At 43.3% G+C, this 16,856-nt stretch overlaps 1 long non-coding RNA gene across 3 annotated transcripts in view; it reads left to right on the plus strand.

Moving 5' to 3' along the window:
* The window catches only part of LOC117095705, a 121,315-nt gene that overhangs the window by 33,300 nt on the left and 71,159 nt on the right, over positions 1-16,856 (plus strand). The window contains exon 3 of one of the 3 annotated variants that reach the window (XR_004442137.1): positions 9,712-10,465. The exons of the other annotated variants lie outside the window; for them this stretch is intronic. This is a non-coding gene — a long non-coding RNA (uncharacterized LOC117095705). Of the gene's footprint in view, positions 1-9,711; positions 10,466-16,856 lie in introns of those variants that run through there. 3 annotated transcript variants of the gene reach the window in all.

Below are 16,856 nucleotides of genomic sequence, written 5' to 3' on the forward strand. Positions count from 1 at the left end.
GCATTAAGAAACTGGAGCAATTGATTTGTAATTACCCAGATACAGATTCTCCAATATGTTAAAGAAGAGAGCACCTCAGTAGGAAAATTCATTCATTCATTTATTATTCATCTAGTGAATCCTTACCATACACATGCACTGTGCCAGCAGATTTAAGGGGCACAGAGATCAATGTCATGGTTCTTGTCTTTAAGGGAGTTATACTATAGAAGGGGCAATTATATCCATTGTGTCTGGGAAATGTTTGAAGGGAGGTATAGACACAATGCAGGGGAGTCTCAGTGAAGGTCAGCCTTTGCCAGGGAGACTGGTGAAGTCCTTGTGGAGAGGTAGTTTTGGATCTAGGCCTTAAAGGATGGCTGGGATCTGTGTGGTCAGTTGTGGGGGAAAGGACAACAATCCCTAATGGAGTGATTCTTTGATGAATTGCAGATCCAAGCTGATGATAAATCCTTCCTCCTTTCTGCACCCAGAGAGCCTGACACAAATGGCTTCTCGGGTGGCCCACAGAATAAAGGAACTCAAGTAACTAAGAAAATTGCTGGAGCAAAGGTTTGGAGGTGGAAGAGTCCCAGGCCTATTCAGCCATTTGGAAAGCCAGTGAATCACAGCCAGGATAAAGGAAATTGAGAATAGAGAGAGGCTGCTATTGTTTAGTGATCAGTTTCAGCAAAGCACATGTATAAATTCTACCATGTGAGAACAGCAAAGTGGATCTTGGTTCAAACCTGGAGTCTGTTACCTTCTTGCACATTATTTAAACTTTATAAGCCTCAGTTTCCTTATCTATAAAGTGAGTATAATAATACTTTGTTGAAAGGTAGAACTGAGGAAAAAATGAGATAATATATGTGCATTGGATACCTGAAGATGAGGGAGGGAAAGGCTGGCCAACGATACACCGAGTGCCCCAACTTTGCAGAGCAACTGTGGCTAATCCAATGGTTTGGCGTACTCAACCTCTGTTTCTACATCTTTCTCTCTTGCCTGCCTCTACTGTAGAGACTGGAAATCTCTATAATTCAACACACCAGTGTCTCCTGAAGCTGAGGTTTCAGATGGGATTTGAGTTTTATTATTTATACTTGACTCAGAACGAAGTCATGTGGAGAGAGGACCCTGAGACTTTGGGAATGAATTAAGTGAGGAGAGAGAGGACAGTGCTGGGAATCTCTTGCTGGCCAGGGTCTCAATAGATATGGCATGGTCTGTGGTGGGGTTGGCCTTCTGACTGAGTTGTGGACTGGTTGTGGCCCATGTGGCATGGCTCAGGAGCTGAGAACTGTGGCACTAACTTCCTGTTGGAGAATGTGGCCTCTTAATTCAGCAACTTCCTGATGGTGGATCAGGTAGTAGCTCCCATGATGGTCCAATTCTATGGTGACTTTCAGAGTTCAGTCTAGAATCCATTTTTCAGTCCTTCCAATGACTCAAGGAAGTATCTGCACATCTGAAGAAATTCCTGGTTGGTCTAAACCAGCTGGAGTAGACTCTGTTGCCTGTAACCAAGAACCCTGCATTATATACTAGTGCTTTCATTCTGGCCAATACAAGGTGACAGAGTTTGCATATGTGTCCCCACCCAAATATCATGTTGAATTGTAATCCCCAGTGTTGGAGGTGGGGCCTGGTAGGAGGTGATCGGATCACGTGGGTGGATTTCTCTTGAATGCTTGATACTGTCCTCACGATAGTGAGTTCTCGTGAGATTTGGTTGTTTAAAAATGTGTGGCACTTCCCCACACCTATTCCTGCTTCCCCCATGGGACACACCTGCTCCCCATTCACCTTCTCCACAATTGTAAGTTTCCTGAGGCTTCTTCAGAAGCCAAGCAGATGCTGCTATACTTCCTGTTCAGCCCACAGAACCATGAGACAATTCAAACTCTTGTCTTCATAAATTACCTGGCCTCAAGCATTTCTTTATAGCAAGATGAGAATGGCCTACTATACAAGGTAAGTGGGAGTTTGCTGGTATTGTCTCTTCTACTCCTTTATTTTAATGACTAAGATAAGCAGCATAAGGTATTTAGTGTAAACCACTGCACAAAGAAGGCAGCCAGTAATGGTAGCTATTATATTGATTACTCCTTGTCACTTTCTCTATTTATGACCCAGATGCCTTCCAGGACCTCTTGCTTAGTGGGGATCCTGGCTGAAGGCAAAGAGTGTGAAGAGCCAGGTACTTCCCTGGAAACTTGAAGGCCAAACACGCAGCTGCCGATGGAATGTGGCTCGGTCTCTGTGTATGGCATGGCATGTTAAACATTTACCCCAGGTTTTATATCTCCTTGTCTTTTTAAAGCATTTACTTCCACTGGCTCTTTGTGTTAACTGGGTCACACAGTTTAAGTTGATTTAGCAGCAATGAGTATTGGGAAGGTTAATAAAACCACACCTCAGACTGCCTGTTTTGTTCAGCTGTGGAGCCAACGGGTGGCGGACAAGTGTTTATTCACGATGAGATGGAATTCTAGCTTTGTCCTTGACCAATTTTGTTTTCTTTCTTCCTTTTATTTTTTATCATAAAAGCAATGCAGGTTTCTGATAGCACATTCAGATAATATCCAATGTATTAAGCAAAAGTGAAAACCCACACCTCCCTCTACAGCTGATCTTCCGGAAATAACGTCTGGTGTAAGTCTGCAGGGAAGCAAATATTACTTGATTGTTCACTAGCATGTGTTCCTTAAAATCTTTTACCTTGGGCCTGGCGTGGTAGCTCATGTCTGTAATCCCAGCACTTTGGGAGGCTGAGATGGGAGGAGCACTTGAAGATAGGAGTTTGAGACCAGCCTTATCAACATAGTGAGACCCTGTTTCTGCAAAAAATAAAAAACTAGCCAGGTGTAGAGGTGCCCACCTATAGTCCCAGCTACTCAGGAGGCTGAGGTGGGAGGATCTCTTGAGCCCAGGAGGTCGAGGCTGCAGTGAGCCAAGATTGTACCATTGCACTCCAGCCTGGGCGACAGAGCAAGACCCTGTCTCTGAAAAAGAAAAAAAAACTTTTACCACAAGGCCTCAAATTCCACTGTTTCTGACACCCTCTCTTCATGGATTCTCATCTGGAGTCTCTACCACCCCCTACTTAACTGCCTCCAAATCACTACAAAACAGTGTCTTCTATTACTGTTTCTTCCATCCAGGGCAGCTTCAGGAGTCATCTCAGGGTCTCTCTTTCCTTCCCAACTTCCCTTCCCCTTCCTTCTTTGGCAGCTTCAACATCTGTATTCTCAGCTCACTGCAGGATGTCAGCACGTATGTCTTCACCTCATGGCCTTGCCCCAGAGCTTGAGCAGGGCTCTGCGTGTGTTCCTTCTCCCTGCTCCATCCTCACGGTGTCTCTAGATATCAGCGCCTCTGGCCTTACCTCTTCCATCCACCCTCGGCTCTCCCTGCTCTGCTGCATCCACACTGCCCTGACCCCTACCGGGGTGACCCCTACCTATGATCTTTGCCCTCTGCAAAGTCCACTCTGGGTCCTCTCATGGTCTGCTTCCTCAGCATCCACTCTAGGGTGCAGGCACTCATGGAGAAAATGCAGAGAACTAAGAATTCCTAATGCTTGGTTTCCTGAGAACCCCTGATGTGATCCTGGAAGTCTTCCTGGCAGTTCTGGCCCAGTGGCTGTGATAACTCTTCTCCACTTGTATCAGATACTCACTCCTGTCACGGCATCCCCAGCCTTGTGAGATGGCCTTGCGTCTGAGAGGAGCCAGGAATCAGACCAGGGCTTTCTCACCATCCTGCTCACACCCATGTACTTCTTAGAACGTGAACATCTTGAATCAGACACCTCATAAGCACTGCCTCAGCTCCTTTCAGGCACACCTGTCTTTGATTCCAGCCTCCACTGTAGTGACAGCTCTGCCATGAACCTGACCAGCAGTATGTAGAACTAACTTGCAAGCACCTCTCACCTCCCGTCCGAAGCCTTCTCTGTCATCTCTGCAGCCTGGGACAGACGCTACAAACACTCCTTAGTAGTCTCATGAATGCAACCTGAAGTTCCAGGGAGTTAATGCCTCCATGGAGTGATCCTCTGACCAATGGGGGATTCGAGCTGATGGACAAATGCCTCCTCCTTTCTCAACCCAGACAGACAGTCTTGAGATGCGTGCCTTGTGGCTTCTCAGTGGTTCACAGAATTAAGCAATAACCTACCTTGGGCTGCCTCTCACCGCTTCCCTCTCCCTCACTCTTGCTTGTAAGCATCGCAGTTCCCAATATAGTGCTTGCATATATGTATATATATATATGCTTTTCTGATGTTCTACTCTCTGGGGAAATCAGGCTAAGCCACATTCTTTCTTCTTTCCAGATTCTGAAATACATTCTTCTACCTGTGAGCTAAAAGCAGCCCTTCCCAACTCCTGCGTTTCTTCTCTAGTGATGGCCTCACCTCTTCCAATAAGTAGAATTTTGATCTTGACAGTTTTAAGAAATGTATCCTTAGAGCTTTGAAAATCCCTCTTTTTAGAGTACCCCTTGTATGGAATTACCTGCATCTGGAAGAATACCTGAAGCATCAAAGTGGTATCTTCAGTCCCTTAGATGGTTTTTAAAGAACTAAAGTAGTCATCATATGTCATCTTAGTGGCGACATTACCCATGAGCTTATCTAAATCTACAAAGCAGCAGAGTCCCTCTCACTTCACGATAGTTACAGCATGTACGATTAGCAGAGAATAACAAAGGCATGATATGATACAGATGTTGGGCAGCTAACTAGGCATGCTCTCCAAATAAGTGACTCACTCTTGTGCGGCAGTTTCTCAGCGGATGTGATTCCAGTGTGTGCCTTGGCAAAATTTAAAAATGACAACATGGTTTGGACCGTAGAGGTCAGTGACAAATGGTAAGAACCATAGATATTAAAGCATCAATGTCAGAATCTCCTGTACTTTCTATCTCTTAATCCCTGCTGTCGGCTCTTTGGACTTCAGCTGTGTATGGCCTCCTCATTCTGAAATGCATAAACTGTCGCTTGACTCTAGAGTGCCACTTAGCTGTCATTTCACTGTTGCATAGACCTACTGGAACTTCACTCTCCAAGTCCTCTCACAACTTGCTTGGCCTTACTGTACTTCTCTTATTTGTGGTACCTGACTATTAGCCAACCTTTCCTTGGTCCTCCACTGTCATCCATGAATCTATAACTTTCCTGGTGCTTATATTATTTTACTGGTGACATCCTCTCTCTCTCTCTGTCTCTTTCTCTCCTTTGGGCTCTTCTTTCTCTTTTTTTTTTTTTTTTTTTTTGTGAGATGGAGTCTCCTTCTCTTGCTCAGGCTGGAGTACAGTGGCACCATCTCAGCTCACTGCAACCTCCACTTCCCGGGTTCAAGCGATTATCCTGCCTCAGCCTCCTGAGTAGCTGGAATTACAGGCAAGCACCACCACAGCCAGCTAATTTTTGTATTTTTAGTACAGACAGGTTTTTGCCACGTTGGCCAGTCTGGTCTTGAACTCCTGACCTCAAGTGATCCACCCGCTTCGACCTCCCAAAGTGCTGGGATTACAGGCATCAGCCATGGCGCCTGGCCTATTTTTCCTCTTTTTGAGCAGCCCCTAAAGTGTTGTCCTTAACCCTGCTCTTCTTCATGAGTTCTAGTCACTTGTTTCAGTTATATGAAGATCACCCCTGCTTGGAGAATAAACTCAACACAGATGATTAGAAATAAGAGGGCTGTCTTATTGACACTTATTGGTAATCTATCCTCAGTTTGAATGCTTTCAGAGATGAAAGGCTTGCCTCCTTACACAACAGCTTTTTTTTTTTTTCATTTTTGGAGAGCTCTATTATGTAAAATAATTTCTTATGTATGGCTGAATCTGTCTTCTGGGAATTTTGAGACATTGGCTGTTTTTCCACCCTTAAGAGTAACACTCTTTTTGCCTCTTCTTTCTGATAACCCTTAGCAATGCTCTTTTGGCTCCTATGAAGCTTTTCTGAGTCCCAAACTCTCTTAGGCCCAAAATCTCAGAAACATTTTGACTCTTCCTTCTTTAATCCACAGAGCCAATGAGTCATCAAGTACTGGAAATTGTAGTTTGAATTTCTCCTGCAGAAAAAGCATGTTTCAAGGTGTAATAGTTAAATATTGTAGAAATAATAACTTTTTTTTTTTTTTTTTGAGACAGAGTCTCGCTCTGTCACCCAGGCTGGAGTGCAGTGGTATGATCTCGGCTCACTGTAGCTTCGACCTCCTAGCCTCAAGCAATCCTGCCATTTCAGCCTCCCAAGTAGCTGGGACCACAGGCATGCACCACCATGCCCGGCTAATCTTCATATTTTTTTGTAGAGACAGAGTTTTGCTCATAGTGGTCTCAGACTCCTAGGCTCAAGCAATCAGCCTGTGTCAGCCTTCCAAAGTGCTGGGATTACAGGTGTGAGCCACTGTGCCCAGCCAGAAAAAACAACTTCTCTCAAATTAATTTAGAGAGCTAATTCAAGAGTGATTTTAAAAATCCAATGGAAATTGATACAAGTATCAAAGGAGTTGATACAAGTATTCTGAAGTTCAATGAGATAATAAAGAAAATATTCAAAAAATGAAGAATGATAAGGGGGGATTAGTCATTTGACTTATTAAAACAAAATGATACTTTGGGAGGTCGAGGTGGGTGGATCACTTGAGGCCAGGAGTTCAAGACCAGCCTGGCCAACATGGCAAAACTCTGTCTCTATTAAAAATTCAAAAATTGGCTGGATGTGGAGGCAGGCACCTGTTATCCCAGCGACTTGGGAGGCTGAGGCACTAGAATCTTTGAACCAGGATTTGGGGGTTGTAGTGAGCTGAGATCCACTACTGCATTGCAGCCTGGGCAATAGAGCAAGGCTCTGTCTCAAAAACAAACAAACAAACCAAACAAACAGAAAAAAACCAAAACACAAAAACCAAAATAGCAGTCACTGAAATAGTGCAGTACTGACATGAACAGAGGCAGACTGTAACCACAGGTGGTGGTGCACACCTGTAGTCTCAGCTATTTGGGACAATCACTGGAGCCCAGGAGCTCGAGGCCAGCCTGAGCAACACAGTGAGACCTTGTGTCTAAAAAACGTTGTTGGCCGGGCGCGGTGGCTCAAGCCTGTAATCCCAGCACTTTGGGAGGCCGAGACGGGCGGATCACGAGGTCAGGAGATCGAGACCATCCTGGCTAACACGGTGAAACCCCGTCTCTACTAAAATATACAAAAAATTAGCCGGGCGAGATGGCGGGCGCCTGTAGTCCCAGCTACTCGGGAGGCTGAGGCGAGAGAATGGCGTAAACCCGGAGGCGGAGCTTGCAGTGAGCTGAGATCCGGCCACTGCACTCCAGCCTGGGCGACAGAGCGAGACTCCGTCTCAAAAAAAAAAAAATAAAAAAAAAAAATAAAAAAAATAAAAAACGTTGTTTTGAATTGATATATAAAAGAAGAAAATACACGTTACTGAGGAGATTAAGAATTACTCAGCAATAATTTGGAATCACTGGCTATGAATTTGGAGGAAAATCCAAATATAGATTGTCACTATGTATTGAATGAAGTCTATATGGGATTAATAAGTTTTAAAAAATAAAACCATAGGAAAACGAGGTAAAAATTATTTGAATAGTAAATAAACATTTAAGATAAGAAGTACAGGCTAAGTTTCCCTTATCCAAAATCCTTGGGACCAGAAGTATTTTGGATTTCAGATGCTCTTTGGATTTTGAAATATTTGCATATACATAATGAGATATATAGGGGATGGGACCCAAATCTAAACATTACATCCACTTATGCTTCAAATGCACCTGATACACATAGCCTGAAAGTAGTTTTATACAATATTTTAAATAATGTTTTGCATGAAACACAGTTTGTGTACATTGAACCATCCGAAAGCAAGTGTCACTATCTCAGTCACCCATGTGGACATTGCTGTTTGGCATCACTGTTATTCCAGGCTCTGAATGTATATGCTAGTGATAAGAATCATTTTTGGCCAGGTGCAGTGGCTCACGCCTGTAATCCCAGCACTTTGGGAGGCCGAGGAGGGCAGATCATGAGGTCAGGAGATCGAGACCACCCTGGCTAACATGGTGAAACCCCCGTCTCTACTAAAAGTACAAAAAATTAGCTGGGCGTGGTGGCACGGGCCTATAATCCCAGCTACTTGGGAGGCTGAGGCAGGAGAATCACTTGAACCCAGGAGGTGGGTTGCAGTGAGCCGAGATCATGCCACTGCACTCCAGCCTGGGCGACAGAGTGAGACTCTGTCTTAAAATAAATAAATAAATAAAAATCATTTTTTTTTTTTTTTTTTTTTTTTTTTTTTGAGACGGAGTCTCGCTCTGTCGCCCAGGCTGGAGTGCAGTGGCCGGATCATTTTCTTACACTTATTTGCACATGAGTACTGACCAGTAGAAAATATGGCATGCCATCCAATATCGTTCAGGACATAGGCATGGGCAAGGACTTCATGACTAAAACACCAAAAGCAATGGCAACAAAAGCCAAAATAGACAAATGGGATCTAATTAAACTAAAGAGCTTCTGCACAGCACAAGAAACTGCCATCAGAGTGAACAGGCAACCTACAGAATGGGAGAAAATTTTTGCAATCTACCCATCTGACAAAGGGTTAATATCCAGAATCCACAAAGAACTCAAACAAATTTATGAGAAAAAAAGAACAACCCCATCAAAAAGTGGGCAAAGGATATGAACAGACACTTCTCAAAAGAAGACATCTATGCAGCCAACAGACACACGACGATGTGCTCATCATCACTGGTCATCAGAGAAATGCAAAGCAAAACCACAATGAGATACCATCTCACACCAGTTAGAAATGCAATCATTAAAAAGTCAGGAAACAACAGGTGCTGGAGAGGATGTGGAGAAATAGGAATGCTTTTACACTGTTGGTGGGAGTATAAATTAGTTCAACTTTTGTGGAAGACAGTGTGGTGATTCCTCAAGGATCTAGAACTATAATTACCATTTGACCTAGCAATCCCATTACTGGGTATATACCCAAAGGATTATAAATCATGCTACTATAAAGACACATGCACACATATGTTTATTGTGGCACTATTCACAATAGCAAAGACTTGGAACCAACCAAATGTCCATCAATGATAGACTGGATTAAGAAAATGTGGCACATATACACCATGGAATACTATGCAACCATGAAAAAGGATGAGCTCATGTCCTTTGCAGGGACATGGATGAAACTGGAAACCATCATTCTCAGCAAACTATCACAAGGACAGAAAATCAGACACTGCGTGTTCTCACTCATAGGTGGGAACTGAACAATGAGATCACTTGGACACAGGAAGGGGAACATCACACACCAGGGCCTATTGTGGGGAGGGGGAAGAGTGAGGGATAGCATTAGGAGAAATACCTAATGTAAATGATGACTTGATGGGTGCAGCAAACCAACAAGGCCCACGTATACCTATGTATCAAACCTGCATGCTGTGCACACGTACCCTAGAACCTAAAGTATAATAAAAAAAAAAGAAAAGAAAATATGGAATGCCATAAATACAGTGAAAAAACACAATGTGTTCAGGGCAACCAAGCTTCTCAGTAGCATTCCTGGAATAGCTGGATCAGCTGCTAAACAGCAGTAGCAACAAACAACAGCAGGTTTCCTGTCTCCACCTACGATGCTGTGTTTTGATGAAAAGGTTACTGTGCACTGTATTTTATTTTTTTAGATGAGAAGAAACTTCAGAAGCAATTGAGAGACCAGGAAGTGGGTCCTCTGGGGCTCATGAGGCATTCTGCTGGATGGCTTTTAAAGATATTTCCTCCAGAATCATCTGCGTCATTAAAGCATAAATGTCAAGCGTAAATTGTTCTTGTCTTAGAAGTCTCTGTTTGACTTTATAAACCGGATATGATTTCTTCTTCTGTTATGAATGCGTGGTGCTCTGGTCCTTCAATGAGCCCATCATACATTTTCATTATGTCGTCTAGAGGCAAATTTTCTGCAGTGTTGACCACGTTATCTTCATCATTGTGCACCTGCATTTTGACTGTGACCCATCACACGAGGTCAGGTGAGAAATCTTCCACTTGTGGCATCATGTTGGTGCTTTAAAAGTTTCAGATTTTGGAATATTTTGGATGTGAAATTTTAAGATTAGGGATGCCCAGCCTGTAATAGATGGTGCAGCCACTTTGGAAAACAGTCTGACAGTTCCTTGAAAGGTTAAAGATAGAGTTACCATATGACCAGGCAATTCCACTGGAAGGTATGTACCCAAAAGAAGTGAAACACATGCTCACACAAAAACTTGTACATGAACGTTCATAGCAACATCATTCATCATACCCCAACAGTGGCAACAACCCATGCCCATCAACCAATGAATGGGTAAATAAAATGTGGTATATCCACACAATGGAATATTATTCAGCACTGAAAAAGAATGATGTACTGATACATACTGCCACATGGATAAACCTTGAAACATTAAGTGCAAAAAGCCAGTGTGAAAGCACCACATATGGTATGATTTCATTTATATGAAATGTCCAGAAGAGAAAAATCCATAGAGACAGAAAGTAGATTGGCGATTGCCTAGGGCTGGAGGTGAGATGAAATGGGGAATAACTGCTAATGCATATGGGGCTTATTTTTGGGGTTATGAAAAGCTTCTAAAATTGATTGTGTTGATGGTTACACAATTCTGTGAATATACTAAAACCAATGAAGTTTGCACTTTACATGGGTGAATTGTGTAGTATTTGAATTATGTCTCATTAGAGCTGTTAAAGAAGAAGTAATTGAAGAAGTCAGAAATAAAATGTATTAGAGAAACAGAACTGATAGGCTATATATAGATGTATAGAAAGGGATTTATGATGAGGGATTAGCTCACATAATTGTGGAGGCTGAGAAATCCCTTCATCTGCCATTTGCAAGTCGAAGGTCCAGGAAAGCCAGGTACAGTATCAGTCTGAGCCCAAAAGCCTGAGACCCAGAGGAACGAATGATGTGAGTCTAGGTCTGAGCCTAAAGGCCCGAGAAGTTGGAGAGCTCATGTCCAAGGGCAGAAGAAGATGGATGTCCCAGCTGAAGCAGAGAGAGCCAGTTCACCCTTCCTCCACCAGCTATTTGCTTTTAACGCTGATTGTGCAAAGAGCTCAGTGTGCAAAATATATGTCTAAGAGGGAGGGAGGCTGGGTGCCATGGCTCACGCCTGTAATCCCAGCACTTTGGGAGGCCGAGGCAGGTGGATCATGACGTCAGGAGATCGAGACCATCCTAACATGGTGAAACCCCGTCTCTACTAAAAATACAAAAAATTAGCTGGGTGTGATGACGGGCGCCTGCAGTCCCAGCTACTCGGGAGGTTGAAGCAGGAGAATGGCGTGAACCCGGGAGGTGAAGCTTGCAGTGAGCCAAGATTGTGCCACTGCACTCCAGCAAGGGCGACAGAGCGAGACTCCGACTCAAAAAAAAAAAAAAAAAAAAGGGAGAGGGCACACAGGAGATCTGGGCAACGAACTAGCTCTAGTATTTAAACAACCATTGTAATAGGTTGTTTATGTATCCAGGTGGAGAGTCAGTGATGAGGGAACTTGCTGGGCTTAGTTTCTGAATCTCCATCAAACCTGTGCCTTCCGCTAAGCTAGGGATCTGCTAGCTGCCTACTAAAGGATGGGTGCCTGGAATCCACTGACAGTTTCACATATGGTGTGTTCTGGAGCATCAGCCATCGAGCCGGGGAGAGAGCCTTGGCTCAGAAGACTATGAGGGTGCACAGGAGTAACTGGGGCTCCATCACCCAAGAGAGGGTGCCTGTAGGACTCAGTTTAAGGGACAGTTTCAACCTCCTGGTACCATCTTTCACTTATGTCCCACACTTCCAGTTAGCCTTGTGCCTCATCTACATACCCACACCCTGATATTTGCCAAACTGTCTGGACCATGAGCATCGCCTCGGATTCTGCTTCAAGCCATAGCTGAGCAGGCAACTCCACACAGGCCCCAAGGCCTGTGTATTTCTGATCAAGTCCTCCACCTACTGGTGACGCTTGATTCTCACGTCCCTAGGGTTTACCAACAACACTTGTCTTTCCAGACTGTTCTATTAGAGTGAATGCTGACAATCCTTCCATCCCATTACTACTAGAAGTTTCAGACCATTAACAACAACAACAACAACAACAACAACAACAACAAATCAATGCCTGTTGGAGGCGCTATCCGTGAAGCAGCAACAGGAGACTGACTGCTTTTGTTATGAGCCAGAATCTGATGTGATAAAACCAGAAACAAAACCAGCCCCTTGTCTTTGTGAAAAAGGGGGTCACTAGGCAAAAGGATGGCGAAAAAGGCCACCTGCATTCCTCCTTCAAACTCTTCCTCATTCCTTGATTTCTCCCAACAGGTAGCCGTCAGATATGAGAGTCGGTGTTGTTATAAACCTCTTCAAGAATACTGGGGAAGAGGCCAGGCATGGTGGCTCACGCCTGCACTTTGTGCCTCCCAGCACTTTGGGAGACTGAGGAGGGCAGATCATGAGGTCAGGAGTTCAAGACCAGCCTGGTCAACATGGTGAAAACCCCATCTCTACTAAAAATACATAAATTAAATAAATTAGCTGGGTGTGTTGGAAGGAGCCTGTAATCCCAGCTACTTGGGAGGCTTAGGCAGGAGAATAGCTTAAACCTGGGAGGCAAAGGTTGCAGTGAGCTGAGGTCATGCCACTGCACTTCAGCCTGGGCAACAGAGTGATACTCCATCTTAGACAAAAAAAAAAAAAAAAAAAAGGACTATTGGGGAAGAAATAGCAAACCCTGGACGTTTCAGATCATTAAACTGCCCCTTGTGTGACTTGCCCACAATAACATTTTTACAAACTCATGGAATTTTACTGCCTTTAGGGGATGAAACAGTTGCAGTAATGTTCTGATTTGATTATTCAGAAATGAAATTTATGGTTTAAATTTCATCCAGGATTTATAGAATTAAAAAAAGTTATTCTTCAGTATTTGAAATACCACTTTGCAAAAGCAGAAAAGCCATAAATGTGTTAAACTGGCTAAGAAAATTAAGATGGCAGTAATACATTTTCTAATAAAAATCATAGCATAATAGCAAAATTACTGCGGAAAACCAGTTGTTGTGGCAAAGACATAAAATGTTACAGCTGCAATAATATGCTATTTGTTCCGGCTTTTTTTTTTTTTTTTAAACGGAGTTTCACAACCTCTGGCCTTCCAGGTTCAAGCTATTCTCCTGCCTCAGGCTCCCAAGTAGCTGGGGTTACAAGCATGTGCCATCATGCCTGGCTAATTTTGTATTTTTAGTAGAGACAGGGTTTCTCCATGTTGGTCAACTGGTCTTGAACTCCTGACCTCAGGTGATCTGCCTGCCTTGGCCTCCCAAAGTGCTGGGATTACAGGCATGAGCCACTGTGCCCAGCCAAATATAACTGATTTTTAAATCCAATCTGTTATTACTGTGGGAATTTTGATCCATTAATATTATTATGGTATATTTAGGTTTGTATTTATTATCTTACTCCATCATGAATTTGTTTTTTATCCCAATCACCTCCTTCATTTTAATTCTAAGCTTTCTGAGATTTATTTTGTGGAGACGGGGTCTTGCTGTGTCACCCAGACTGGAATGCAGTGGTGCAATCATAGCTCACTGCAGCTTCCAACTCCTAGGCTCAAGCTATCTTCCCACCTCAGCCTCATGACTAGCTAGGACTACAAGTTGCATGCCACCACATTCAGCTAATTTTTAAATATTTTATAGTGATGAGGGTCTTGCTATGTTGCCCAGGCTGGTCTCAAACTCCTGGTGTCAAGAGATTCTCCCATCTCGGCCTCCCAAAGTGCTGGGATTACAGGCGTGAGCCACCTTACATGGCCAACAGTGATTGCTTGATAGTATGTTTCCAAAAAAAAAAGATCATCAAATCAGAACACCACACAAGGAAGCTTTGCTAATATGAGCTGCTGTTCTTCACCTATGGAATCTGACTGAGTCCATGGGGCTGGATTTGGTGAAGTGTTGAACAAAGGAGTCATCCTAGATACATAAACAAGAGAAAAGTACAAAGAAAAGTACGAGTGATAATGAGGGAAACAGCAAGTTCATCATGAACTGCAGATAACCTCTATTTTCTCTTCATTTCTTTTCCTGTCTAGCTTAGGTGGTTTCTGGTAATTTCCCTGGGAATGAAGTGCCCAATTGTATTTCTTTAAATTTACTGAAGTACAAATTTTAAGGTAGGAAGAAGATGATAAAAACTTTTCCTAGGAAAGTTAAATGTGATCACCCAACAGTGAGACGGCTCTAAACATCCAATCCACAGTTACACCCCATTAACTCAAGAAAAGAAATGAGAGCGTTGCTCTTTCTTCCACTAGATGGCAATGTTTCTCTGCGCACCAACCAGACACGCAGGCTCTCCCGCAAGGTAGCCAGTGTCCCCTAGGAGGCCTCCCGGGCTCGCAGCACCTGCTCCCGACCCAAAGGAGCCACCTACGACGTGGTACAGGCTTCTACTTAGCTGGAGGAAGGAGAGGTGCTGAGGGTCCCCTGAGCCTGTGACTAAGAACTGGGGAAGCAAGGGAGTGAAAGAGGAGGGAGGGTATTTCCAGCACGCAAGCACTTCAATGAAAACACACCGAAGCGAATGCGTTTCCCAGGGAGTATCTTTGGACCTAATTCAGGATTTGAAATGAAGCTTTCTTTCCTTCTTCCTTTATCCAGTTGTCTTGGAAAGCATCTGAATAATAGGCAGTGCTGCTTTAGGTCTGAGTATGACCCAGCTAGAGGTCAATTCAATTTACAAGATGCTCACTTTATGTCATTGCACCATTAAAAGTAATTGCAAAACCACAATTACTTTTGCACCAATGTAATAATTAAAAAACAAACATCTATCCACTCCTCAACTTCCCAGAATAGAGCTTTTAGTATTGCCTCTTTTCATGGATAGATACGTTTGGAGACAAATGTTCAAAAAATCATTCTAGCACCTCAGTAGGTACAGAGAAGTACTTGGTAGGTACTGAAGAGGCACGGTCAGATTGCTGTATAATCACAGTGGATCATAAAAAATGACATTGCCCACCCCCTATGTATACAGGGGTTGTACTTTAAAATTTTTGGATCTCAAAATACATTTTCTAATTAAAATGTTTTACATGGCTGTTAGTTTTCTGAGTTAGCCCACAATATTACTTCTTATTTTATCATATTCCTTTATCATTTGAGTCATCTATGGTTATTATAAAAAATATAGACCAGGTACAATGGCTCACGCCTGTCATCCCAGCACTTTGGGAGGTTGAATTGGAGGATCGCTTGAGGCCAGGAGTTTGAGACCAGCCTGGGCAACACAGTGAGGCCGGATCTCTACAAAAAAAGTTTAAAAGCTAGCCTGGCATGGTGGTATGGGCCTGTAGTCCTAGCTACTCAGGAGACTGAGATGGAATGATCGCCTGAGCCCAGGAGTTTGAGGCTGCAGTGAGCTATGATCATGCCACTGCATTCCAACCTAGGTGACATAGTGAGACTCTATCTCTATAAATAAATAAATAAATAAAATAAATAGAAAGATATTATAATCTCCTCAAATTTCATCCCCAGATACAACTATTGTCAACATTTTTGTACCAATATTTTTCTCTACGCATTACTAAAAAGTTGTCATAATTTTAAATTCTTCACAGCGACTAGGTGCTAAAGACTTTAGGTGACCTGACTTTAGGTGACTCCTCTTGTCTGTGTTCTGCTGTCACCGACCCAAGACAATTTTTTTCTTTTTTTTTTTTTTGAGACAGAGTCTCACTCTGTTCCCCAGGCTGGAGTGCAGTGGTACAATTTTGGCTCACCGCAACCTCCGCCTCCTGGGTTCAGGTGATTCTTGTGCTTCAGCCTCTCGAGTAGCTGGGATTACAGGCATGTGCCACCACACCTGGCTAACTTTTTATATTTTTAGTAGAGACGGGGCTTCCCCATGTTGGCCAGGCTGGTCTCGAACTCCTAACCTCAGGTGATCCACCTTCCTCAGCCTCTAAAAGTGCTGGGATTACAGGCGTGAGCCACAGCACCTGGCTGGCGGAGCAATTTACCTGTTCTCTGAAGATTTTCCAGCTCACTCCAGGTGACATGGTTTCTCTGCTTCCTGACTGCCGAGGTGCGGGGAGGCATCATCACCAGGTTTTCAAGTATGTTCTGTGTTCTACGATGGTTTCCCGTTGTTAACCCTTTCGTCTTACTATTTCTTTGAGAGTAGAGGCCATCCTTTAGTAAGTGCTTAATAACACCTAATAAATATTTGTCGACTAGTCCATTAGTTGAAGTCTAGCCCCATAAGCCTCCGTTTTTCAGCAGTAAAATGTCAGTCCCCAACTCTGTCGCTTGCCTTCACAAGCTAATATCCACACTACAGAAAAGGACCATAGAGGCAGGATTGGGCCCCAGATCAGGATAAACCATTGTGGCCAGATATATTTCAGGACAAAAGTGGGAACTTGGGTTCTTGGTTTTGGAGAGCTCATTGACTATAGAGTTCTGCAAACATTTTTGTACTTAAGTGTCGTTTTAAAGCTCAAGTTGGTTTCTCTACATGATATGGTCTTTTTCTCCCTACCATGAGAAATTAGCATTAAAAATGGTCTTAAAACATATTGAAGCCCGCTTGTTTTTCATAAGGAAACATGAAAAATGTTCAGCCTTCACCAGTAGTTAAACAACGCAAATGGTGGCAACTTATATAATTAGCCAACCTGTTTTAAAATGAAGTTTTGCTATGCTGATGAGGTCTTAGCAAAGTGCTACATCCAGATGTAGCCAGTTACAATGTAAGTTGGTTCAACCCTT

Source organism: Trachypithecus francoisi, unplaced genomic scaffold, assembly GCF_009764315.1.
Source record: "Trachypithecus francoisi isolate TF-2019V2 unplaced genomic scaffold, Tfra_2.0 Lachesis_group14, whole genome shotgun sequence".
Taxonomy (NCBI): Eukaryota; Metazoa; Chordata; class Mammalia; order Primates; family Cercopithecidae; genus Trachypithecus; species Trachypithecus francoisi.